Source organism: Prionailurus bengalensis, chromosome B4 (assembly GCF_016509475.1).
Source record: "Prionailurus bengalensis isolate Pbe53 chromosome B4, Fcat_Pben_1.1_paternal_pri, whole genome shotgun sequence".
Taxonomy (NCBI): Eukaryota; Metazoa; Chordata; class Mammalia; order Carnivora; family Felidae; genus Prionailurus; species Prionailurus bengalensis.
The window spans coordinates 117,293,045-117,319,663 of NC_057358.1; the positions used below are offsets into that span (position 1 = coordinate 117,293,045).

Below are 26,619 nucleotides of genomic sequence, written 5' to 3' on the forward strand. Positions count from 1 at the left end.
AAGTACTCTTTCAAATGAAGTTCATGAATGTCTTTGAATCCTAGTCTATAATACATGTTGTTTTAATGTAAAATTGGCATTCACTGTAAAAATCAGTAAAAACTGACGCTCACGCAGGCTCAAAGACGGTGAGTGACTTAGTCAAGTCCCATAGCTAGGACAAGTCAGGTATGGGACTGGATCCCCAAATTCCTGATTCCAAATGTATACTTTCCACCCAAATAGGCTGCCTTTCCATCAGGCTTTGGTTCTCCATTCCCAGCCCCTAAATATCCCTCCATTATAGACGCAGTCTTCAAAGTAGTGATGGCAACCCACTTTTGAGTCTCTTCCAAAATTTATTAATTCATGTTTAATACCATCAATTCATAAGTTTTATATATGATTTTTTCTGCTACATTCTAGAATATTTTAGTTGATATATTCTAAAACTCATTTTCATCTCTTGCCCTATCTAATTATGCTTCCTCATCCATCTGTATTTTTTTTTTTTACTTTTCATAGCATCCCATTCTGTTATACATTGTGAAATGTTAAATTATGAAGGACCTGACAGATTTGCTATTTTTGTATATCCAGCATCCATTTTTTTCTTGTGGTAGATTGTATTACTTGTTTAGAATTCTCCCTTCCCTCCTTGTCCTTCCCCTGGTCCCACTGACTTTAGACTTAGCCATATGACTTGCTTTCCCCAATGGATTGTGAGTGAAAGTGAGGGTGTGAGAGTCCTAAGCAGAGGTTTTAAGAGACCTCATGTGTCTCTACTCATCTCTCTTGACCTCCTGGCTTCCTAGGGAACCATATATCTCAAGTCGAACATATTCCTTCAGCCTAGGTCCCAAAAGGAAAAGATAGGTGAAGCAGACCAGAACCCAGCTAACCAGACCCAACTCACTGAGGGTTGGAGTTTTTTTGTTACACTGTATTATCCCAGAAAAAGCTGACTAATACATCCCTTCTTTTGGAATGAGGGTTTTTATTTTCTTCTGGAAACCCAGCCCTCCTCCACTTTTTATCCATAAGGTTTAGTTGGGCTGACCCTCCTCCATCCAGCCTCAGCACCCTCCAACACATTATGCTGACTAACTCCCATCTCTGTTGAGATATCAGCTCTTCTCATCAAAGCTGAGAGAGACTAACACTTTCTTGGCCAGCAGAAATTAATGATTCTGGGCCTCGTTACCTGCTCAAAAGGGGTCCCAAAGAAATTACAGAAATCTTACTCATAACCCATCTAGTCTTAACTCCTGTTTGTTTTGCAAGAAAAGCATTGAAAGAAGAGTGTGGATCATACAACACTAAATGCCACACTTCTTGGCTACTTTTTGATAGTGGGCAGGAAGCATGGAAAACAAATAGCAGTTGTTTTGGACTTAAAGTTTGTATCTCCCAAAAATTAACATCGAGGCCCTAACCCCCAGTGTATTAGGTGGTATTAGGAGGTGGGGGCTTTGGGAAGTAATTTGCTTGAGATGAAGTCATGAGGGTGGAGCTCCCTCATTAGTGTCCTCATGAAAAGAGACACCAGAGAGTTTCCCTCCTCTGTCTCTCCCCACACGTGTCTACTGAGAAAAGGCTATATGGGGTCCGTGCTCGGCAGAGCGTTCTCACCAAGAACCACATCTGCTGGCACCTTGATCTTGGACTTCCCACCCACCAGAATGATGAGAAATAAATATCCATCACTTAAGTCACCCAGTCTATGGTATTTGTGATAGCAGTCCAAGTAACAGCAGTTTTCCCTTAGAATACTAAGGACAGAACCTGGAAACACATAAAAGTAAAAGTTATTCCCTGTGCCTTGAGGAAGAGCAGAGTCAGCTCTGAATTACTCATTCATATGGAGAGCTGGGAGTAGTGGTGTGGAGAATCTAAAACACCAGAAAAACTTCAGAGGTCTTCATTTGGCCTGAGAAACCCTAGGGCTGTCCATGTTTCATGTGTACTTGAAACAGGGATGCATTTCTTCGGAACAATCAAACTGCCTGATGAAAGCATGTACACCTTTTCTCTCATACATACTAGGATTCTCCAAAGATTTACTGTGAAAAAAAAATACAATAAAAATCATGAAAGCTACTGGCTTCGAATATACTTATGTTTGGCTTTGGCTTATACTTTTTAAAATAAAGCGATGTGGTGTTCTCAATTGTGTGTGAGTGATTTTTTTCCTCCCTGAGAAGTATGATAAAATAAGTTTACATTCTCCCAGTCCACAGATTGCTGGATCACACGGGGACATGGAGTGAACTCTCCTGAGTGACAAGAGAAGCCAACTAAGGATTATAATAATCCCTAAGGTGGAAAATTAGCTGTAGAAAATCAGGGGCTGATAAACAGCTCTCCTCCCCATTCCTTCTCCTGCTTTTGTGCCCTCTTAGCTTGCCCTATCCTCACGTTTTCCCACCCTTCTCAGAGACCTGGTGGGCCATGTCTCACCTCTCTGAACTATCCATACCAGCCAGGAAGCAAACGCTTTGGAATGGACTCAGGTGCTCTGACAGGCACTTAGGGGTTGAGAGCTGGTACCCACTTGAGTAAAATACAATGCCTGCCCTTTAGAAGCCCATAGTTAGTAGACAGAAGTGAGAGATTCACAAACAAATAGTCTTTAGAAAAGACTGCAAAAATAAGAAACCAAGTGGAGGAACTCTTAGTGTGTGTTCCTTTTGAGAGGACTCACGCCCTGTCCCTAGGGAATCTGACTTGATTGGTTTTGGTTGTGTATAGAGACCAGTAGTTTTTCAAAATACTCCCCAGGTGATTCTCACAGGAAGCTGGGCTGAGAACGGCCCCAGATCTACTGAATCAGGAATTCTGGCAGGTGAGACCCAGGTGGCCCGTAGTCTATCAGCCCCAGCCCCCCATGGGATGCTGGTACACACTCAAGTTTGAGAACCATCCGGCTGTCCTGCTAAGGGGTGGAGGCACAGAAATGGAGGGCTTCTGGAAGGTGAGCAGTTGGGGTGGAGCACAGTGCTGGGGGTGAGGGCCCCTTTCACAGACCCCCTCCTCCTAAGAGCAGTCTCAGGGCAATGGACAAATTCTCCAGTGACAGCCTGGCCTGAGTCCTCTGGGTGGGCGGTCCTTGAGAGATCTTGTGGCCTATAGTCCTGTCTGGCGACCACAGAGCCTCCTTCTGAAGCCTCAGTCACTCGGGCCCCCTTGGTGGCTGCTCCTTTCCCTCCGGAGCTCCTTTGCAGGGCAGGGAAGGTTGGGCCTGTGGTAGGCCATAGTAAACGGCCAGAAAGGTCTCTTCCTGACAAATCCTGGCTTCCAATTTATGGCTCCTTATTCTTTTCCCCAAAGTGGGCCCCCTACTCTGAGCTCTGGCTTTTTTTTTCTTTTTTTTTTTTTAAACTCTAGACAGAAACTGTGTCCATCCCTAGACAGAAACCGTGCCTCCTTTTCTGGACATCAAAACATCTAAGCAATCACGTCCCCACCCACGATAAAAGCAGCCCTTTGCCCAAAGCCACCCAACTCTGCACCCCACTCCCCGTGCCCCACTGCCCCACAACTCAGCCATCCCAGCTAACAGAAAACAGCCAAGTCTAGAGGCCTCCTCGCTTTGGGCCTTCCAGCCCAGGCCAACTGGGCAAGACACGACCCCACTGCAGTGCTCAGCGCAGAGAGCCCCCCCCCTCCCCCCCCGCCTCCCGGCTCAGGGGAAAGGAGGGATCCCCGGGTCCACCGCAGCCGGGGGTCCCCACCCGCGCGCCGGGGGGCCGCTTCTCTGGGTTTCTGGCCAAGCAGTCCCCGGCCTTGGGGAGGGGCTGCGGCCGCCCGGAGTCACAGAGGGTCCGGAGGCTCCTCCCCTGGGGTGGCCGAGCAGGAAGCGGGGCGCGCGGCGGGCGGGGGCGCGGCGCGGTGCGGGGCGAGCGCGCGGGGCGCAGGCGGCGGAGTATGCGCGGGCCTCGGCGGCCAGCCCCGGCGCACAGCCGCGGCCGGGGCGCGCGGCGCGGGGCGGAAAAGCCTGTTTACACAGACTGCACACCGCCTGGGGAATAATGCAGTAAAGGAAGTGAGCCGGCTCGGCCTGACTGCTCCAACTTCCTGCTCTCACACACACACCAGAGGAAAAAAAAAAAAAAAAAAAGAGGAGCGAGAGAAAGAAAAAAAAAAGGGGGAAAAATCAGGATCTCATTACAAGAGCAACAGACCGTCTGCAGACGCCTGTCAGCATGGAAAGTCGGGGGCTTTCGCCCGGTTCCTCCTAGAAATTCCCCCGAAGAAGGATCTTGAAAGCTCCCCCACATCTGGGTAGGTAGCAGGGGTTTCTGCCTGTTGCTCGGACAGTTGCAAAGTTTCGTCGGGGGTGCTTTTTCTTTCTTTTCTTTGGCTTGGTGGGGGTGGGGCTGGTGGGCGCCGCGGGGTGGGCTGCGGGCCTGGGAAGGGGGCGCCGAGGGGGATGCTCCTGCGCCCGCGCCGCCCGCCCGGCGGGAGCTCCGCGCCGCGTCCGACCCCGCGCCGGCGGCACCCTGCCCTGGGGCTGCGCTGCAGCTCGGAGGAGGGGGCGCGCGGGGTGGGGGGAGGAGGGGACGTGGAGACTTGGGGTCCCTGGGAGGAACGGCGGCGGGACGGGCTGCGTGCCTGGAGGCTGGACCACCGCCGACCTTCCAGCCGGGGCTGGCATTCCCCTGGGGTGGCAGTGGGCACCGACGCTCCGATTCGGGGAGAGGACAGGGGTGGAGGGGGAAGCGGAGGGCGTGGGGAGCGAAGGCGTGGGGCTGGGGGTCGCTTCCATTCTCGTTCGGCAGGTGACCCCCGTCCGGGTCACCGCCCCAGGCGCACGCCCAGGTGGACCTTTAAAAGCCAGTGGAGTCTTTACTGGACACGGTTTGGGCAGAGGTTCGGGGCAGGAGACGGTCTTGGAGCCCCCAGCTCTTTAGGAAGGGGCTCTTCAGCTTGCAACTGAATGTTGGCCTGTAATGCTACTGTAACTTTCGGGAGGAGGAATTAAAATTTTGGAGAGTTAAAGAAAAATAAGAGGTCTCGGTTTTGTTATATTTTCTGAACCGAACCTTCGTGAGGACAAGCTGCATTTAGGTGGCGGGTGGGGGTGGGAGTAAGAAATGTTATTTCAGAAACTGCAAAAGGGGCTTTTTAGAAAAAAAAAAAACGAGTGTCGGGAGAGTTTCTGGCTTGTCTGGAAACGGCAAGACTAATTGCCATGCGCTTCCGCTTTGAAACTGGCAGCAGACAGCATCTTGAAAATGACTCACTAGAGGAGCTCACAAAGAAACTGGTTTGCTCCTTCTCAGGTTTATGTATTTGTGCCTTTTACAGTTTCCTTTGTAGTGTTCGAGGGGTCCCCCGCCCCTTCCCCGCCGGCCCCCTCCTACCCTCCCGCTTTTGGAAGCCCCTGGCCGGTCTTTAACTACCCCCAGCACCCCAGCCCGACGGGGGCTGGGGGAGGCTGAGTTGTTTTTGGAAGTTGGCTGGGGAGAGGGTTAAAGGGATTCTGCTGCTGCAGGGGGAAAAAGTTCCCTGAATTTTCCACTGGCTGCTGCAGGAAGAGAGAGCCCCTTTAGTCATTGCTAAGTAATGTCTGCACACACACCAACTAATCTCATTAGGAGTTTCCGCTGCTCGGCACAGGAGGGGTTTTGTGCAGCCACTGTCAGCCCGGGGAGCCCTGTGCTGCAGAGGGAGACAAGTTACGGCTTTATTTACTTAGAGGTGCAGCTGGCCAACAACCTTTTCAGGGCACTATCTTGAAACTTTGAAGTCACTTTGGCCATTTTGGATTTCAGACTTACAGGTTTTTCTTTCCCAGTTGTGTGTAGGGTGTGTGTGTGTGTGTGTGTGTGTGTGTGTGTGTGTGTGTGTAAAATTTCTATTGCCCAAGCAGCTTAAACACACCCATCCTCTCTCTTCTGTGCTTATGTCTTTGTTGGAGGGGGTGTGGAAAGTGGGGAGCCAGAGGAGATGAGAAACTAAGCATGTTCCAGGCATATATTAATGAACTCAAATCGATTTCTGAGCCTTATTGCTTTATTGCCAAACAAAATACCCTCTGATCTCTCTCCCTTTTTCTCTGTCTGTGACACATTTATTTGGGATAGGTCAGTTATGGGTTTCAATTTATGGGGATTATAAAATTACAAATTGTGTTAGGAGGGCATGTGGGTCAGACAGTTAAGAAGACTGTCCATAAGTGTTTTTAGAGTTTCCAGTAATGATCCTGCCTGCAAAACCCCCTGATGGTCTTTCTGTGCCAAATATAGCAAAATAGCAAAGGCCTTCTGGCCTTTTTTTTTTTTCCTTTTTAAACCTTTAAATGTTGGAAATGTGTAGAGTTGCTAAAAAGGGTAAAGAATTTTAAGGAACCCGATTGGAACTGTGGGGTTGCTTTATTGACAGGAACCTGTAGCTGGGGACATACTCTTGAGGGTTTTTGAGGTGTTGGCGTTTCTCTTATGGTCACAAAGCATGTCCTGAAAACAGCTCAACTAGGGTGTGAGTCAGTGGACACAAGTACAGATGTCCCTAACATGGTGCCTGGCACAGAGTAGATGCTCAATAAATTGTTGCATTGAAAGCTGTGAGTAGGATAACAGAACTTATAATAAATAGATAAGGGGAAAAAAGCTTTCCAAAGGCTCAAGAAAGGCTCCTTGGAGCAAACTACAAACCAGTCTGGATAAACAGACTTTCTGGAGTAATTTTCTCCCCCTGGTGACATTCGGCAATACCTGGAGACATTTTGGTTGTCTTAACCAGAGGGGGTGCTATTGGCATCTAGTGGGGTAAAGAATTAGGAATGCTGGTACACATCTGGCAAAGTACAGAACAGCCCCCCAAAGTAATTTTCCAGCTCCAAATGTCAGTAGTGGCCAGATTGAGAGGCTTTATTTACATTAATGATGATAAGTCTTTTATAGGCAGCCATTCAATGGATAGGACATTTACAAGTTATAAGTTGTACTTTTCTGCCACATATGTAATACAGTGTGCATGAATTTTCTCTCCCTTTCTGTCTTTTTGGTCAGTAATACGTAATAGAAGGACATTTAAGTGACGAATTGTGATGGTTTACCTTTGTGAGCTGAATTAGACCATCTCTGAACCTCGCTCACTTGATACTAATGCTTTTTGGACCAGAATGGCAATAGCCCAGATAGGGAAAGTAGTGATTTTTCAGCCCTGTTTGAATTTTGGAGTTTCCTAAAACATTTATTAAAGATCTCTTTTTCTTATTTAAAAAAATTAATAATTCAAAACTGTAATATACAGTAAATGTAACTCTGAGATCATATATTGAAATTTATATTTGTAATAACTTTTTGGAACTTGAATCTTTTCCTGAAATCGGTTTTAAAGTCCTTCCAGTCAGTGCGTATAAATTAAAATATTCCTTTCTTAGCTGTCAAATACTGGGTTTTGTGTGTTCTGTGCTACCCAATTATTTTTATATACCTATCCAATTCAAAAAACCAATATGGTTATAGAACATTACCTACTGACAAAGCCAAAACACTAACAGAAAATTGTCCAAGGATGTGACTTTCTGGAGTAGAGTCCTTTTTTTTTTTTTTTTTTTTTTTTTTTTTTGGTGATGGTGAATTACTGCCTATGAATTAATACTGCTTTGCTCCTTTCCAGTCCTAGGGAATGATTCAGCCATCTCCATGTTCTCCAGACCTGGGGTTCCTCATTAAACTTTAAAAGAAATGGGTTCTCTATTCTGGCTGTGCCCTGGCTGCAGGCAGCTGGCTTCTGCCCCTTCATGACGGCCTGCACCTACACACACACACACACACACACACACACACACACACACACACACGGGAGCAACACGGGTCATTTGAATGAAGGACCCCACTCCTGTCAGATTTTTCTGTATGTTTCCGGCAAGAGCTTTTTATGTCCTGGTTATCCATAATTCCCCCTTTGTCTTTGTAGATTGATTTATAGTATATTTGAGATCACACTAGCATAACAATATTTTCTAAAAGTCAGGAGGTTTTACTTCTGTTTTAAAAAATAGTTAATGTGAATTACATTAGGAAGAGTCAGAAAACCACGAAGAAAAATATAAACATCTCCCATAATCCCACCGTGGACATTTTGGTGTATATTTTTTTCAGTCTTCTACAATGTGTGTGTGTGTATGGACACATACCCACGTACATGCACACATACGTAAAACTTTTCATTGGAGTCACACTATCCTTGCTGTTTTATAACTTATTTTTACCTAACATATCATGTAACCCATTTTCATAACTAGTACCAAGACCAAAATTACTACACATAGAGCATATATTTATTGATCTAATAAATGTGTTGACTCAACAGTGGATTGACATAATTTCTACATGGACTTGTTCAGTGTTTTTGTCTCTGCGGCTCCAAGTAATGTCCTAAGAATGCTGACCTCTTAAAAGACTGAATTCATATGTGCTGTGAAATTTGGGATTTTGATGAGTTTCTCTATGATTTAAGAATGAGTCATGATTTGCAGTAGAATATCAAGATGTAGTAACAGGAAGTCCAGGGCCCTACACATCAAAATAGAATGTTAGATGATGAAAAAAGAGAAGCTAGGTTAAACCGAAAATATACCTTGAACTTTAAAGAGGGAGGAAGAGGTCTCTTGCACACTGAGACAATTCTTAGTTATTAGTGTTTCATTTTATATCCAGAGAGTTTCCAAACTTTGAAATTGGTGTTTTAAATGGATTCATATCTCAAGATTACTATTGCTCATGGCCAGTTTGAATTAAGATCATCCAACTTTTTGGTTGAAACTGCAGCAGTGAGACTATGACAACTGTCTTTACCACCAAAAGTGCAGCCCCAGGAAGTTGAGTTATCAGCATGTGTGTGTGTGTGTGTGTGTGTGTGTGTGTGTGTGTGTGTATAAAACCATCTGTTAACGAATCCTAAAGGCCTTCAACAATGGTAGATCATTCAGTTTAAGTAACTATTCTGGGCAGAAATTTGACTCCTTATGACTCCTGCCTATAACCAAAATAAAAATGGCCTTTCATCCATTACCTGAAACTTAACATATGTGTCAGCAGTTTAAAAATAAACCTTGAATTGGTCATTTCAATAAATTGTAATTTGGTGTGAATTGCCACTAGAAATTAGTAACTCATCGATGATATGTTTCAATTTGCATTTCCTGGAAGGTAGTTATTCAATTCTAAGAACTAAATGGGGTTATTTTATAATTCGTAAGACTTATTTGTATATTTTTAAAGAAATTAAGATGATGGTTATACTAACATTCTAATTTGAATTGGACTAAAATTAATTTACTCACATATCTGCTCTAAAAAAGGCTCTAAAGCACATGGTATCATAAGTATCTTTAAAGATTCCATATCTAATAATAATTCCTAATTTTCCACATATAAATATGGGAATGATGAGGTAGATATAAAACACACTTACCTAATGCCTTCTCTTAGACTGGGATCAGGAGTCCTTTACTCCAAGCAGTAGAACAAGGAATCTGAGATCGCAGGTGTCCTTTTTTTTTTTTTAATTGGGATATAATTTCATACATGGAAATGGACAGATCTTCAGTGTTTTTGTATACATCCAGGAGATCTATACCCCTTACCTTCAAATATAGAATATTTCTACCACCCCAAAACATGCCCTAGCTATTTCTTTTTGTTCTGACAATTTCATGATTCCACCATATAGGTTATTAAACCCCAGAACACCTTCATAAAATACTGCAGTATTTTTATTTAATCTGCTTGGTTAAACATAAATCACTAAAATGTGTAGATTTCCTCAGCAATAGGATAGGAGGAAAAGTCCCTTCTACGTTATTTAATGCCACTTAAGCTAACCCAAAGTAATCTGTGTGCTGCAGGAAAAAAGTAGATTCCTTTAAAACCAGTTGGGTTGAGGGGTACCTCAGTTGGCTGAGCGTCCGACTTCAGCTCAGATCATGATCTCACAGCTCATGAGTTCGAGCCCTGTGTCAGGCTCTGTGCTGACAGCTCAGAGCCTGGAGCCTGCTTCAGATTCTGGGTCTCTCTCTCTCTCTCTGCCCTCTCCCATTCATGCCATCTCTCTCTGTCTCTCAAAAATAAATAAACATTAAAAATAATAATAAAAAAAAACAGTTGGGTTGAGACACTATCCCTCCATCTTCCTGGAACTCAGTTTTCCAGCTGGATGGTGAAGTGATCCAGGTAGAGACTGGGGTAATCCCTTTCAAGCCAAAAGTTGTGTTGTACTATTTTTTTGGAGTAAGGAACTTGAATTCTTCTAAAAGTTGTGAAAATGTGAAAATTTTTGCTGTCCTCTGCAAACAGCCGACTTTCAGACATAACACAGCGATTTAAGTGAAGTATTCTGTGGTTGGAAAAGGGGTTCCCCATAAATTTCCCCTTCAATCCCACTCTGGCCCCTTGTTGAGTGAGGAACACTCGAGGAAAGGTTGGTATTAGCTGCTGTGCTTCATTTCCTTCTTTTTTTAAGGTTTGTGACCAGCATCACAATATCTAAATGGCTTACGGTTGGGTCATTCTTGGAGACACCAGTGACTGCGTGTGGGTCATATGCTGAGTAGGCCCAGATGGGATTTTGATCACAAGGTTTAGTCCCTGCTCCTTCCTTCCTATAGTCTTTGAAAATGGTGTCCATCCTCCACTGCTGTGTCTGAGGGGGTCCCCTGTTCCTTCTTGCCTTCTCTAGTCCCTTGTCTACCCACAAGCTGGAGTGATCCTTTATACACAGGTCTGACTGCCTCACACCTTTGCTTAAAATCTCCCAGTGGTTTCTGCCAGGGTAAAGACCCAAAACCTTAATGTAAGCTGTGATTTGGGCCAGCCACACTAGCTTTTCATCCATTCCTCAGACCAGTCGTGAGCTCTTTGGCCACTGGGCCTTTCCAAATGCTGTTCTCTCTCCTGGGAATTCCCTTCCCTGCCCCCACTCGCATAGATTGTTCTCACTCTGTGTTGCCAGTTTGTGGCCATCCTTCAAGGCTCAGCTCCCACTGTCATTTGGTCATCAGCCCCGGCCTCTGGAACCCCTGCCACCTTTATTTACAGGTTTTCTCATTGACCTGAATTCTCCCTCTCCAAATTCTTACTATCCAAACGTAGGTAGTGAACACTTTGTGATCTATATTTCTGGAGATGGGTCTGGTGTCCCTGATTATTCGTTGATACTCATTATTCCAAACTCAGGAGCCAAGTAGATTTGATGGCACAGCCTCCCTTGTTACCCGAAGTCTCTGCCAAACCCTTGAATCCATTAGATTCGGAGAGTGAGGGGTACCCACGCATGAAAGCGCCATGATGTGTTTCACGTCTGTGAAGTCTGGAAGCTCCTTCTGGGCCTGTTCTGTTTTTCTCATCCTCGTATTTATCCCAGCACGTTGTCCAATACCTGGCATTCATTGAATTAGAAACAATCTGAAGGGGAAAAAACTTGCCACTGGACTTGATAAAGCACTTTATTGCTATGCATAAATCCAACCCTCTCCTGGACAGTGAATTATTTGGGATTAATAAGAGGCATATTTCTTGGTTAAATCATAAAGCCAGCCAGGAAGAAACTCTATAGAGGATATGTCATTTCCAGAGTTTTTATCCAGACTTATAAGAACGGTACAGAAAACAAGTTTGTTAATATCTGAGAGGACAAACCTCAGCCCTGTTGCTGATATCGGTGTTATTCCTGGAATGGTTGGCTAACAGTTAATTCATAGGTCAGTACAACTTGGAAGGATCTTGATGTAAAATTCTTTCCATGTTAAAATTGATCATTGTATAGCAATCATCATTAGTCTTTATCAAGACTTCAACTGACCAAGTTTTCATAGTTCTTTAGACTGTATTCCATAATATTTACAGTTCCAAGTCCTTCACTTGTACTAAAACCCGCGTGTGTAGCTTTTGTTTGTAACTTTTTGTAATTAAAGGATGATGTTTCTGATTAATTTTTAAAATAACAAAAGACACTGCCTGTGTATTTGAAGGGATGAATGACTAATATCTACATCGCTTTTAGTGGAGGAAGGCTAGCTCTGCTGTGAATTTCAGCTGGTTTTGCCAAATAGCAGTTTGTTGATAGTCAAACCTTGATTAACCAGAACGTATGATTAAGCAGATTTCTCTTTCTGCAGTTAACTGTCAGAAGAGAAGGATCAAAACAACAACAGCAGAATAAGCCCCAGAATTTATTCCAGGATGTGCTCCTGGGTAACTTCAGGGATTCTCTGTAGGAATTAATTGCCAGGATTCTCCTACACTATCTGCACCTGCAAGTTCTCTTCATCCTCAGTAAGATGATACCAAGGCCCAGAAAGGTCAGAATGCTCGATTAAGCAAGAAAAGGGGTAGACGGTCATCCAGTTTCTGAACACTTAGAGTTAAGAAGAGCGCTTCTCTGGTTAATACTCAGTGAACTGGAAATATAGTCTCCCCACTATCTCCTTATTGGAGTTTGGAAATTTTTCCTTTAAAGGCTAAAATATAAGCCTTGGTGATTGGAGTTCACTTGAAAGTGAAAAAGATAAGCATTGACAGGTGTGCGTGTGTGTGTGTGTGTGTGTGTGTGTGTGTGTGTGTGTGTGTGTCTGTCTGTGTGGGTATGCCTCCACATATGCTGGCAATAAGAGGGATGCAGGCATCTAAGAGAACATGGTACTGTATAATCTCAGTTCGTGCTCCTTCTACATCCAGAGCCACTGTTCTCCTGTAGGATCTGAGCCCTAATTCTGTACAGAGGACGGGAGCATAAGGGAACATTTGCTAAAGTTCTCATCCAAAAGCATCATTATTTCACTGTGAGAACCCAGAGAAAACTTGGATTTTTAAAAAATATAATGTATAGGAGAGGAGAAAGTGAATATTCCTGATAATTTCAGCAGGTCCCATTAAGAACATACAAGAAGAGACCAGACCCTTCAGTAGTCTTTGGAAGACCATATATGGATGCAGGTTTTGCATTTTGAAATCTTCTGGAATCTAGAATCCATGAGCGTTAGTAGGGAAGTTATTTCTGCTAATCCAAGCCCTGATCCAAGATACTGATCACTTAGACCAGAAGGTGTTGGGTGGTAGAGAATTACTTTTTACTTCTATTTCATTTTTTCTTTTTAAAAGTATTTTAGAACGAATATCTCCAAACTCTACAGGTGACATTCTGAGTGCAGGTTGGGAACTGATTAAGCCCCAAGCAGACCTAGGTTGTCCTATCCATGCTGAGCCTGTAGCAGAGGGCTAAATTCATCTTTGAGAGTCAAGGCAAAACTACCACTCAGCCCTCGACATTCCCTGACTTCGCTTCATTCACTTCTTTGGGTGCCTTAGTGCTAATTCTCAGTTTGGCATTTAGGATACTTGGATAAATTGAGCAATTTTGAGTGGTGATAACATTTTCTTAAAGTGAATTACTTTCGGGGTGCCTGGGTGGCGCAGTCGGTTAAGCGTCCGACTTCAGCCAGGTCACGATCTCACGGTCTGTGGGTTCGAGCCCCGCGTCGGGCTCTGGGCTGATGGCTCAGAGCCTGGAGCCTGTTTCCGATTCTGTGTCTCCCTGTCTCTCTGCCCCTCCCCCGTTCATGCTCTGTCTCTCTCTGTCCCAAAAATAAATAAAAAACGTTGAAAAAAAAATTAAAAAAGAAAAAGTGAATTACTTTCATTACAAAGGTATGGGCTGTTAGAAGATGCCTTGAATCAAACAAATGACCCACGTACATGGAGGTTCTCCAGAGCTTAGAGTGTTTGCTCTTAAATAAGGGCATTGCCCTGCTCTGATTTAAATCAGAGCCGAACCACAAGCACAGCATCCTCTTCCAGCCTTGGCCACATCCTTTGCTTTTTTTTTTTCTTAACCTAAATATTAAGACCTACTAATTTGACTTTGGGAAAGTAGAAACTTTAAGGCCTTGACATAGGAGATCATATATGCTCCAGCTGATTAAAATGTAGGAAGGGTGACTTTCTTTAGCAAGAGGGAGAAGATCATCTACAGCAAGATCTGGCTGTTATTTTATTTTTTACAGTTACTATACTCTTGCGGAACAATAATTGGAAGAGTAGAGTATCAAGTTGTATGTGACATTTCCGGAAAGGGCCAAGCCAGGTTAGTGGATGGCAGCTTTCTGAATGGGAAGGAAGGGCCATCAAGACACTTTGGGGTATGTATCTGATGTGTGTTTCTGATGCCACCAACAGCCATTCTCTTCCATCAGATGTTTTTACAGAGCTCTTGAAGGTTAATATGTCTGCATTAACCAGACACAAATGAATAAATCATCGGTCTTCACTAGATGACAGTTCTAATGGTTTTTTTGTTCATTTATTCAGTACATTTGGGGGGTTGATAAATAGGTTTAAAATAACATGGCATTGGGCGAAGATTAGTTTTGAAGTCACTCTTTGTCTATTTTTGCGACAGTTTTCTTAGAAATAACTGTACTCCACATGAAGATATTTTAAATGTGCTCCACTTACCGTAGCTTCTCGACCAGTCGGGCTCGATTTTAAATAGACGTTCAGTGGAAAATGAGATGCGTTTTGTGTGCCACTTTATCTTAATGCCATCATATTTTTGCTTTGTGTTAAAAAGAACTTGATTAGAAGTTATTTAAGTTTAGATGAAACTCTGCGTTTGGTACCATAATCACCATATGTAGCAAAATGTACAAAAATGTGAGAGAAACGTGCATGTGGAGACCGTAAAAGCATAAAAGGGATAGTCTACCTTCACGGCTTGAGATGCAGCTAAAATCCCCCACAGGTGTCCACCACATGAGCAGGTGATGACATTTTGAAGACTGCAGAGTCACCGGTTTTTATAGATCCCTTGCAAAGTGAATATATTATCCCAGCAGATTATGTAAAACTGGTGATGCCTAGAATTTGCATTTCCTAAACCATGAAAGAGTTTTGCTGAGAAGAGCACCCAACGAGAGCTGAGCAGCTGAAGTGACCACAGAATCTAGAAGCCGGAGGGGCCATTTCCTTGCTTAGCTAACCATCCGTGTAAGGCAGCGCCTTGTGCTTCTCAGCAGTCTCTAAAGATGTCACAAATACCGGTAACTCGTAACTATATTTGCACCAGTACTGTAAACAGCAGGACCCAGACACAAGCTGATGCCCGTATTATCCAGCTAAATCGCGGCATTTCCAGGAGCCATCACGTTTTGCCTATGTTAAATTTCAGAAACGGAAAGGAAGAATGTTTATAATATTAGCCATTTGCAAATTATCAGCGCAAGTATGCTAGATTATAAAGTTTTAACACTGATCATATACTTCTGAAGAATATCAAGATCCATTAACTAGTATCATTTTCTAGATATACTGTTTAAAAAAAAAGACCTATAAAATGGTTTCTGTAGATTTACTCCAGGAAGAGGGAAAGATAACTTTGCCAGGAGTGCAGATGTTGGGGAAAGTTGTCTTTTTTTTGTTTGTTTTTAATGTTTATTTTGGGGGGAGAGAGAGAGAGAGAGAGAGAGAAGGAGGAACAGAGAGAGAAGGAGATACAGAATCCGAAGCAGGTTCCAGGCTTTGCTGACATGGGGCTCGAACCCAGAGAGAGAGAAAGAGAGAGAGAGAGAGAGAGAGACAAGGAGAGAGAGAGAGAAGGAGGAACAGAGAGAGAAGGAGATACAGAATCCGAAGCAGGTTCCAGGCTCTGCTGACATGGGGCTCGAACCCAGAGAGAGAGAGAGAGAGAGAGAGAGAGAGAAGGAGAGAGAGAGAGAGAAGGAGGAACAGAGAGAGAGGGAGATACAGAACCCGAAGCAGGTTCCAGGCTCTGCTGACATGGGGCTGAACCCACTAACTGTGAGATCATGACCTGAGCCAAAGTCCGCTAATTAACTGACTGAGCCACCCAGTGACTTAGCTATCCAGAAATGATAGAAGAAATGATACTTTATTACTTTAAGTTCTATAGAAAAGACCAGAAAAGTTGCTCTGGGAAGACCACGGCTTCTCTCCCTCTCCAGGCTGCTACTAGGGCCGTGAAGGAAAGCTGGAGGAGAAGGTCAAGGGTTCCTAAGATTAGTAGCCTGATGTGTCATGCATGCGTGAGAAGCAGCCACTGGTGAAGAGAGACGTGTTCTAATGCTAGTAAATGAAGCAGAGACTGAACCATTCCTGGAGAGGGTGTGGGACCCATGGCGGCTTTGGCAGGACAGGGAGCAGAAACAATGGTCATACTGGGGAGAGATTTGGAGGCACGGGAGAGATGGGCCAAGAGGAAAGGCTCTGTACCTTTCCCTGGGTGGAGCTAGGGAGGGAGAATTGCTGTGCAGATGTTGGAGGTGGCCCAGACCGGGTGCAGCCCGGCCAAGGGAAGAGGAAGGCGCACACAGGGTTACCTTTCTGTCAGGAAATGCCCGGAGCTGCAGCAGGTCTGGGATGCTGAGCACAGCTGTGCACATTTCCCCGTCCCCAGGGTCCCTCGGGACTCCTCCAGAGAGGAAGAGATGGTGTCGCAGCCCACACCTGACCCCACCGGGGCCTCCTTCCTCCCCCACCCCGGTGTCCGCTCAGTGTGTGTGGACACGTGTGAGAGAGACGGGGAAGATGATGTTGGTGATCCTTTGGCTGGGTGGCATTTGAGGAACAGCTCCAGGAAGAAGAGCACTGTTATTAGGCAAAATATATCGCTGCTTGCCATTGATGGAAAAAGAAGTGGTGTCCAGATTTTTAGTTAGAAGAGCTAAGGCTTGCATTTTCTTTGACTAAATGTATTTTATCTTGTGTGTGCGTGCGTGTGTGTGTGTGTGTGTGTGTATTTTTTTTCTAACGTTTCCACTGGGTGGTGCTGCGGGAGTTCCTACCTTTTGCCTTGGATCTACCCTTCCCAGAAAGACGCCTCTAAAGCATAATAGGAGGAAGTCCTGATTTAGAAAGATTTTACAGTTTGAACACAATAGAAGGGTTTGGAGGATGCTCTGGCAGGAAATGTTTTAGTTTCTGGATGTGGAAAATTCACCATCATTTTGTATCATGCAGAAGTTTTCTTACTATGCTGGGTGTATATTCTTTTGGCGGTTACCAACTTATTATTTAGCACAGAAAAGCTTTCAAGTTTATCTGAGAGATTACGGTCTCATCCTAGTGAAAGCAGTATGTAAGATTTCCTTTATTTTTGACTTTTGTAAAACTATCATAACAAAAAGTAAGCAAACAAACATTTCCTGATGTTAAGACAACTACAGATTTAAAAAATATCTCTGTTAAGGTTTTATTTGAAGCTGAAGGCATTGTTCCATTCCTATTTTAAAGATAATTTGTACAGTGTATTGGCCAAAAGGATAACTGGGATTTTTATTTTCAAAATAAACATATAAAGTCTTTCAATTTGATAGCACTCATGTATGGAAGGGGATAGGGCTGGCCTTATCCTTGTTTTACGGATAAAAAAAAAGTTGAAACACAGAGAAGTTGACGTCCCTGCCGGAGATCATGCAACTCTTTAAGGCCGTGGCTGTCATGAGAATTTATGTTCTGATTTCCAACTTTTCCCCTTACGCACAGGATCAAGTTTCAAATATAGGAATAGGACAAAGTTTAGGTGAAAGATTTTCCATTCAAAGGCCTATGAAATATAAGAATCAAGGGTAGTATGGGAGAGAAAATACCCACTGGAAATTAGGAAGCTCCACTCAGTGGAAGCTCACATTTAAGGATGGTTGGCAAGATTTTAAGTAAGTTGTACTGAACCCAAGGCAGCATTTTGTTTTCATGTGCTTGTTATGATCCTCCACGAAATCCCAAATATTGCTCTCTTAGAACTTGAAACAGGGCTTCCCCAGAGGTGTTTGTTTTTAAAGGAACGAATGTGAGCTTCCGCTGGGTGCCACTCTAGGTCCTATCATGTGGTTTCAGAAGGGCTCCCAGTCTGTCCCTATTCTCAGGTGAAGTGACACCCACGATTCCTTTTATTGTTTGGAGGAATGCAGGCAGGTTTTAGACCCCATCTCTGGAGCCAGGCTCGGTCCATAGAATTTCTATTCTTGACTCGCATCCTCTTGTTCCACTGGCTTGTGTATACACCCCAAGCGAGAGGAAGACTTCTCCTGCTGAGGAGGAGCTGAGTTACAGAAGGTGCAGCTTCCCACGTTTTGTCTTTATTAGCAAGAGCCAACCGTGATTATTTAGTGTTGAATGAACCTGGAGTGGGTCTAAACCAACATACATGTCTTTTGTTAAGAAAAAAAAAGTTAATTTTTGGGGGGGAGAGAGCGCTAGTGGGAGTGGGGCAGAAAGAGAGGGAGACAGAGGATCCAAAGTGGGCTCCGTGAGGACCGCAGAGAGCCTGATGCGGGGCTCAAACTCACGAGCTGCAAGATCATGACCTGAGCCAGATGCTTGATGGTCTGAGCCACCCAGGCATCCCAACATGCAGATCTTTTTAAAAGGGAAATGAGTTTAAAAAACGATGGTAGCACGGGTTCAAAGTCTCTTTCTTAAAACAGAACTAATCAGAATAACTGGAGTCACAGAGGAGGCAAAGCCAGAAATGAACAAGGAAATTTCCTGATTTGATTCACAATGGGAATGTTACATGTCCCACTGAGTTAAAATGAGACTTCTCGCTTAGCAGCAGTGAGATGTGCATGCAAGAAATGAAGCCCCTGCTGGAGGAACAATGGTGAGAAGCTGGACGTTGGAGCCAGATTTCTCTGGGTAGGAGTCTCTGTCCATGTCAATCCTGTGGCCGTGAGCGCCTTATTTCACCTTTTAAAGTCATGACTTCCTCGTGGAGGATTAAATTGAGATGTGTATGAAGTGCTGAGCACAATGCCTGGCACGTGATAAATGCTCATCAAAATGTTAAGTGTTAAAAAAGAAAAGCTCCTATTTAGAGAAGGAACAGATTTTTATTTTGGTACGAGCCCTTTTCTTGATTATTCCATGGACTCTCAGTATTGCTGGTCAGGGAGGATATACCTAACCTTTCCTTTAGAATGGGACTCTTGGAGCTTTATAAATTATCTTTAGTGTTTTATGAATCATGTTGACATTATGTGTATTTTGTAGTTTACCTCCCCCCCCCCCCCACCCCGGAGACTTTTAGATTCTCAAAGAGATCCATGGACCCAAACACAGGAAGAAGATACTGTTCTGGAGATGTGACTGTGTGTGTGTGTGTTCTATGTATATGATTGTATGCTTTAAGTTGCCTATATAAGATTGTGGATATTTGACTGGTTTTTGAGCCATAAAAACAACAATTTCATGTAGTTCAACCTAATGGTGGTAATTGTTAAGTAATGTAATTTGAGACAGTGTCATAATGAAAGAGACTATAATGAGGTTTGAGTATAGCTTATTTTCATACGTTATTTACCAGAGCCTCACAAGTCAAACTTTGTCAGGGAGCCTTGGACCACTGGTAATCCTATTTCTCTACAATAGCTTCTGTGTACAGTACTCTAAAATAGACTTGATTTTCCCCAGGGGTTTATTGGTAGCTTTACGACATCTAATGAATCATTTTTTCTAGTTCCATGCACTTTTGATCCAAATGGCTACTGTTGAAGAAGAATTTGCTTAGTATTTATTCCCTATTGAATTCATAGGGTTAATTACTCTGAGGAGGGAAAAACAGTCTCAGTGAGTTTTCTTGGGCAACGAGAATAGCTGTGTTCTTCCAGAAAGCAGAGTTTGGCCGTCGTATTGAGGGTTAAAACAGAGCTGACACACAAAGCAAAATGAAACCAGAGCTGCAATTACAAAGTGGGACAGATGTAGGAGGCCAGGTTTCCTGTGGCCCATTTTCCAGTTTCCTGCCTGCAACCTGCAGAAGAGGAAGCTGAGTGTTACCGAGTATGAGAACTAAAGGGGGACGACGTGCTTCAGGCCAGAATTAAGATGTACTCAAAACACACGGGCAACCAAAACAATTGCAAAGAAAGTGAACGTTTGGGTTTTAGTCCAAAACTGTCTGGGAAGGAACAACCCGTCTGTTTAAAGAAAAGATGTTTGTCAGTAGAGCCTGTGCTTCTCTGTGAGATTCTATGGGGGGGGTGGGGGAGAGACCTGGGGACTGTCCCCGGTTGTAGATACCTCTTTTTGCAGTCCTACTCATCTGTCAAGACGTGGTCTGCTTTTGAAATACAGTTGGTTACCTGAAGACATTTCCCCTGCAGTGCCCAGGATTTCTAAATCTGTTTCCTGGGCATGTTGATATATGAGGGAGGTGGATGTGGTTAACCGAGTGGCTATAATGAACTATAGCCTCACTTTGGGAAGGCTGGGTGACCAGTTGGCTGCTTTGATCTAGCAGGCTTGTGTTCCTTTAACTGCCCAATAAAATTTTGTGTGATGTTTTCAAAGAAGAGATTAAATGGAGATGTGTGTGTTTAAGGCTGCAGAACGCACACTCTGTTTGTGTGGCTACCTGACGAGCCAAGTGGGGAGATGCAGGGCTCATGCAGTCAGAAGATACTGGAAAAGTGAGTAAGTCCATCCTTCTCCTGAGATAAAAAAGAGATGAATAAAATTCTTCTCTGTTTGGACTCATTAGCACATTAAAGAAGAGCCTCTGAAGTCAGATATTACAATCCCCTCCATATGGGTAAAGAAATTGAGATCGAAGGGTGCCTACGTGGCTCAGTTAAGCGTCTGACTTCAGCTCAGGTCATGATCTCACGGTTTGTGGATTTGAGCCCCACGTTGGGCTCTGACAGCTCAGAGCCTGGAGCCTGCTTCAGATGCTGTGTCTCCCTCCCTGTCTCTGCCCTTCCCCTGCTTGTGCTCTCTTTCTCAAAAATAAATAAACATTTAAAAAGAAATTGAGACCCAAAGAAATTTAGATTCCCTACACACCTGTTTAGAAAATGCCTGTTCGCCAGGTGCCATGTTGGAATTGCTGATGACACTAATGAAATGATGGCCAACATCGAGTAGCTCCCCCTGTGGAAGCCTTGTTGAAGGCTCCATAGAAGGCATATGTGGAGGCAACAGTAAGTCTTGTGGAAGGCTCGTAATGGATAGGGCAGCGTGCTGAGCTTTCCCCATCACCGTCCCCCTCAAATGGACTTGCCTCTTTGAGGTACAGAGAAATAGGTGTGTGCTTCTGGGGCAGCCAATTCTTTATTAATCCTCTGGCTTGATTGCTCCCTGCTGCCTCTTCAAGCGCAGAAAAGAACAAACTCTGTACCAGAAACACTAGGAAATTTGGGGATGTTGCCAAATTAGGGATCATAGAAGTGCCCATGTGAGACAGCATAGTGGGAAAATAGGCCATTTTCCATCTCAGTGCAGGTCTATCTGAAAATACGGGATGAGATGGGCAGGGTTGTGCAATAGTGGGGTGGGATGGGAAATGGCATGCATATACAGATGAAGGAGGAAGTAGAATGGCTCAAACGTGATTTCCCAGCCCAAGTTAATGTAGTCATCCATTTACTTGTCCAAAGGAAATTCACTTATAAAAAGTCATCCAGTGAACCAATCAAGTTGCTTCTAATTTACCCAGAGACAATACAGTTTCCAAAGTTTCTAGTACAGTGCCTTCCTCCTCTCTTTCCTCAGATGGAAGAGTTATTTGAAAAATTGTATTTGCGAAAACATTGCGAACTTATTATAAAGTGTGAATAAGTAGACTGAGCAATGGCTCCTCTCCCTCTCTTCCTGTTCACCTTGGTCTTTAAAAAATGTACACTGTGTATACACCCCCAGAATGAATGAGAATACAAACATTTGCTACTAAGTAAAAAAGAGCTTTGAGGGACTTGAACTTGGCCTCACTGATGGCATTTTTTTTTTAATGCAGGGGTTGACGATAATTAAAATGCCGTTTGAAAATACATTTAAATAATCCTTGTCCCACCTTATAAAAATAATGAAAAAGACTTCACGTCTGGGCATAGTTACCAAATGTTATCCTCATTTACTTAATGCCTTAAAGGTGTTCTGTACTGTTACAGCCATCTCAAATAATACAAAGTGTTGTTTTCCAATTCTTGATAAGTGTAGGGTTTGTTTCATATAATGAAATGGTTTCTGCCCTTCCTCTTGGACCTTGATGATTTAATGGTATACAAATGCTTACTAGATGCTACTCTGGACAGAGGAGTGGAAGGGAAGAGAATTTTCAGTACAAAGTGTTAACATTCAGCCTCCTTTCTCTAACCATTCAGGTTTTAGCAAGCAGAAAGACATGTACTTATTGAGCATCTGTCTGCTCTGTTTGGGTCTTACATAGGCACTTTTCTTCTTTCCTTGAGCTCTCTAATTTATGACTGAAAAAAAATTTTTTTAAGTTGGCTAATTCCTTTAGTTGGCACAATATGTAAGCTTTAGAAAATCAAATAGTGCTGTCCCCTCAACTCCCACCTTAGTGTAACTTTAAAAATGAAACCAGGAACATGCAAAGAGAAGTGATAGGTTGCCATCAATAGAAAGAAGAACAAATACGTTGGTATTTCAACTTCTAAGAATGGAAGCAAAAACCTCATGCTTTGCATAAAGCGGTTCTGCGCAGCCCCATCTCCCATTAAGATGTCTGGCGCCACCTTGTGGCAGACAGAGAGAATGCCCACTTCCCAGACGAGGAAAAGCAGCTTCTTTGAGTAAAGAGGCAGCTTGAAGAGGCTCTACAGGGGCAGGCCCATGCTTTGTGGGGCTTGAAGCTTAAGCAGTTTGGAGAGACCCTCTTGGTACCTCTTTGTACCACTCCCTCCAAATTAGAAATAAAGAATTACTAGGACCCCTAGCAATGAGGTGGTTCCTGAAGTGTTAACTTACACTATTCTTCTTTTATATATATATATATAAAATTTTTTTTTAATGTTTATTTATTTCGGGGACAGAGAGAGACAGAGCATGAATGGGGGAGGGGCAGAGAGAGAGGGAGACACAGAATCGGAAGCAGGCTCCAGGCTCTGAGCCATCAGCCCAGAGCCTGACGCGGGGCTCGAACTCAACGACCGTGAGATTGTGACCCGAGCTGAAGTCGGACGCTTAACCGACTGAGCCACCCAGGCGCCCCTTAACTTACACTATTAATGTCACCGTGAGTTAGTCTCGGAGCTCAGGTTCCAGGTGCGAAAGCAGGGCTGGCAGTCGTGGGGGAACTGACTCTCCCATCAGCCCAGCAGCTGCTGGAGGTTTGGTGGAATTGGAGGGAGCACATCACGCCTGCTACTTGGTGACTTCTTCAGGCTCAAGTGGGGGAGGTTGCCTCTGGGTAAATTGCAGGTGCATTTTGTTCCAGACCCCCATCCCAATTCTTGCTTTGGCCTTTGCTCTTGCTCCTCTTCCTGTGGAAGACGTCTGCCTCTCTCCAGTCACCCCTTTAAAATTGTACACACCCTTTAGTTTAAAGGATGAGTGCTCACGCTCGCTCCTCTGGAAGGCCTTCTCCAAAGGAGCCGACTCCAAATTCTCATGCATGTTCCTTTGCGGTATTACAGAGCAGGTAAGAGTACACGTTGTGGTGTGTGCTACCCTCAGTTTTATTTATTCATCCATTCATGTGACAAATGTCTCTTGGGTGTGTAGTGTGACCTGTCACTGATCTAAGCTGGAGACACGTCGACAAGCAAAACAAAGGTTGGTACTCACCACATCGGCATTCGGGAACAGTGCTTCTCAAGCCAGCAGGGGAAAAGGACCAGTGTTTAGAATTTCCAACATATGGTGGACTGATAATTTTGTGAAATGCAAGAAAAATTAAGTTACTAGGAAAATAATGACCAAAGATACCAAAACATAAGCCCGATTTTTAATTAGTGACTTTATGGGCGTGAAATGACATTTCAACATATACAATTGGAATAAATGTAATAAGAAAAAGAATTACAAAAACTAAATATTCATTGAAAATGCATACAAAGGCCAATAATATAGAAGTTCATTATTAATACTGGTAACTTTTTGCCATCCAGTAATTTTAACCAAACAAAAAAGGTTCTAAGTGAACGGGTGATTCCCTGTATTAAATGCCTATAAGTACACTTTAAACAAACACCACATTTATCAATACCTCACGTTTAGTGTAGAAAGAGTTTACTTCTTGCTAACTGATGAATTTAATCTAGGTTGGATACCACACTGCTACTTGCGGGAGATGATGTATGTAAACTATTTCTGTGTTTTGTTTCAATTACACTGAAGAGAAGCCAGTCTGATAGAGGTATGTTGACAGCACTAGAAAGGAGATTTTGAAACCCATTTCCACAAACTTGGCATATTAATTTTTTTAACTTTCATCTAAAATCAAGTATTTAAAAAATTTTAAATGTTTATTTTTGAGAGGGGAGGGGTGGAGGGGCAGAGAGAGAGGGAGACACTGAATCCAAGCCAGACTCCAGGCTCCGAGCTGTCAGCACAGAGGCTCGAACTCACGGACCGCGAGATCATGACCTGAGCCGAAGTCGGACACTCAACCGACTGAGCCACCCAGGCGCCCCTAAAATTAAGCAAGTATTAATAACCTAAAACAAAGCAAGTATGGCTGCATTTTAAAATTCCATCTTCAATCCATTAGTTGCCAGTTCCCACAACTTTCCCTGTAAAGTGATAATTATATTTAAATCTTTTAATCAATGAATTCTAGATTTTTTTGTATACTCTGGGGTTACAGTGGGTTACAGTTGAAAAACCTTGAATATCACACATTTTAGCATGGTCCTACTTTGTGATTCTGACTTGTGCATAGCTTGTGCCAGTAAGATGAACCTACACTGACACACACTCGGATGTAGTGATAATGACAAATTTCAGTAGAAATCTCTATATACTTATTCTGGGTTTTTATACTCCTCTTATCTTGGACTGGTGACCAACAGTTAGCACTGGTGTGTTGACCACATACTGCATAGACGGTTCTAGGGGGCACCTGCTCTTCCACAATTGGTCCTCAATTTTCTCATCTACAAAGTGGGAATGATAAATATATTTGACCCATAGGGGTGTAACACAAATTGAGATAATGCAGGAAAGTGCTCTCCCCCTGTTTCATGAGTGTTGGTCTTTCCTGGTCCTGTGGAGGGAGCAGCGTCCACTTCTTTGTGCAGGGCATTCACTAGACCCCCAGGAGCCAGAGGAAGTGTGCCTGTAGTTAGTGTGCTGGAGTGGGATTGGTGGCTAGTGCCCTTGACTTGAGGGAGAGACATTGAGATGCTGCAGGTGTGATAGTGGCACGTGGCCTGGTGGCTCTCAAGTGGGCAGAGGAGGGCACCAGGGATAATAGAGTGATCGCTGCACTCAGTCTATAGGATCCTTCTCTGTGCGGCTCCATCCAGATTAAAGACTGAATCAAGGGTAGTAGTTGCATTCTTTAAAAATAACAGAGTTGGAGACACAGACTGGGGGTGGGAAGTAATAGTCTGCCTCGGTTTCTCTCCCAGTCTGTGCCAGTAGACAAGCCCTTTACTGTCTACTGGCGTGGCGAGCCCCACCCCTCTGCATTCCGCATCTGTTGCCCTGACAGGCCACGGGGAACGTACCTGTGTGGGCTCCATCACCAGTGGTCATAAACATGTCGTCACAGATGTCCCTTCTGTTGTCACTTTAGAACACTTCTCTTTTCCTGACCAAACAGCTTTCATCTATGTGACTCCCTGCCCCACACCCTCCAGGAGCACAAGAGAGGTGGAGCAAAACTAGCCCTAAGGGAGGTGTGGGCACCCAGGGGCTCACAGCAGCTTGGAGGCCTCAGGCTAAGCACTTTGAACCGGTGGTTCTTAAGCTGGAGTCAGCAAATATGTGCCCAGGGATCTGAGTTTTCTCAGAATTAAAAAAAAAAAATTTCCTTTCCTTTTTGATGGTAGTCTAAAAAAATATAAGCATGTTTTGAGTCACTTTATAAACAGCAGTCACTGAATAACTGAAGATCCTCCCTGGATTCCAGTGACTGTATTGGGGTCCTTGCCTAATGAACAAACAACCAAGCTGATACAGTATCTAAGTGATGCCTTTGTGCCAGGTGAAAGCAGCATGCTCTATGAAGAGGTTTCCTTGTTGCTTGAAAAATAATAGTAAACATTTGAGTAACACTATGTAGCAGGTATAGTTCAAGTGCCTAATTAGTAATTCAAGCAATCCTTCGAGCAGCCCAGTACTACCATCATCCCCAGTTTACTTATGAGGATAATGAGGCACAGAAACGCTAAGCAACTTACCCAAAGTCCCACAGCCAGACAGGACCAGTACTTGAATTGGAACCCAGGGAGGCTGGCTTTTGAACCTGCTCTGACCCACCGTGTAGACTTCTAAATAGACAGGTGGCTCACTCCCTCACCTGCTGCAATTTGTAGGGAATACTTGTGCTTTGGTGAAAAACTGCATTGTCTAGAATTCAGGAGAAAACCCCTCTGGGCGATGTGATTCTGATTTTAGGGAAGCTGTTTGACAACTTTGTTAATTATAGATAAGTGACAGCAAAGTAGTGATTGTCTAGAGACATGCAAATCCTGTTCTGTCCTGCAGTGTTCAGTGGGCTTCTCTCCCACCCTCGGTTTTGCCCCATTTGTGCATTCATTTCAGTATTTCTAATCTATAAATGCTTCTCTTATTCAGGTATTTTTTAACTTGTTATAAGGTCTGCCTACTTCCCTCCTCCTTGGTCAGTGAGTAAAATAAAATCCTTCATTTTTATGTCTGCATGAGAAGAATGATTTTACCCACTTGGAAAATTATTTTATAACAAAGG

At 43.8% G+C, this 26,619-nt stretch overlaps 1 protein-coding gene across 2 annotated transcripts in view; it reads left to right on the forward strand.

The window, feature by feature from the left end:
- Positions 1 to 3,852: 3,852 nt before the first annotated feature.
- The window catches only part of ELK3 (ETS transcription factor ELK3), a 67,869-nt gene continuing 45,102 nt past the window's right edge, over positions 3,853 to 26,619 (forward strand). Inside the window, exon 1 of one of the 2 annotated variants that reach the window (XM_043562186.1) lies at positions 3,853 to 4,263. The gene's annotated coding sequence lies outside the window, so the exon portion shown is untranslated. The remainder of the gene's footprint in view (positions 4,264 to 26,619) is intronic. The other variant, XM_043562187.1, reaches the window with a different exon arrangement.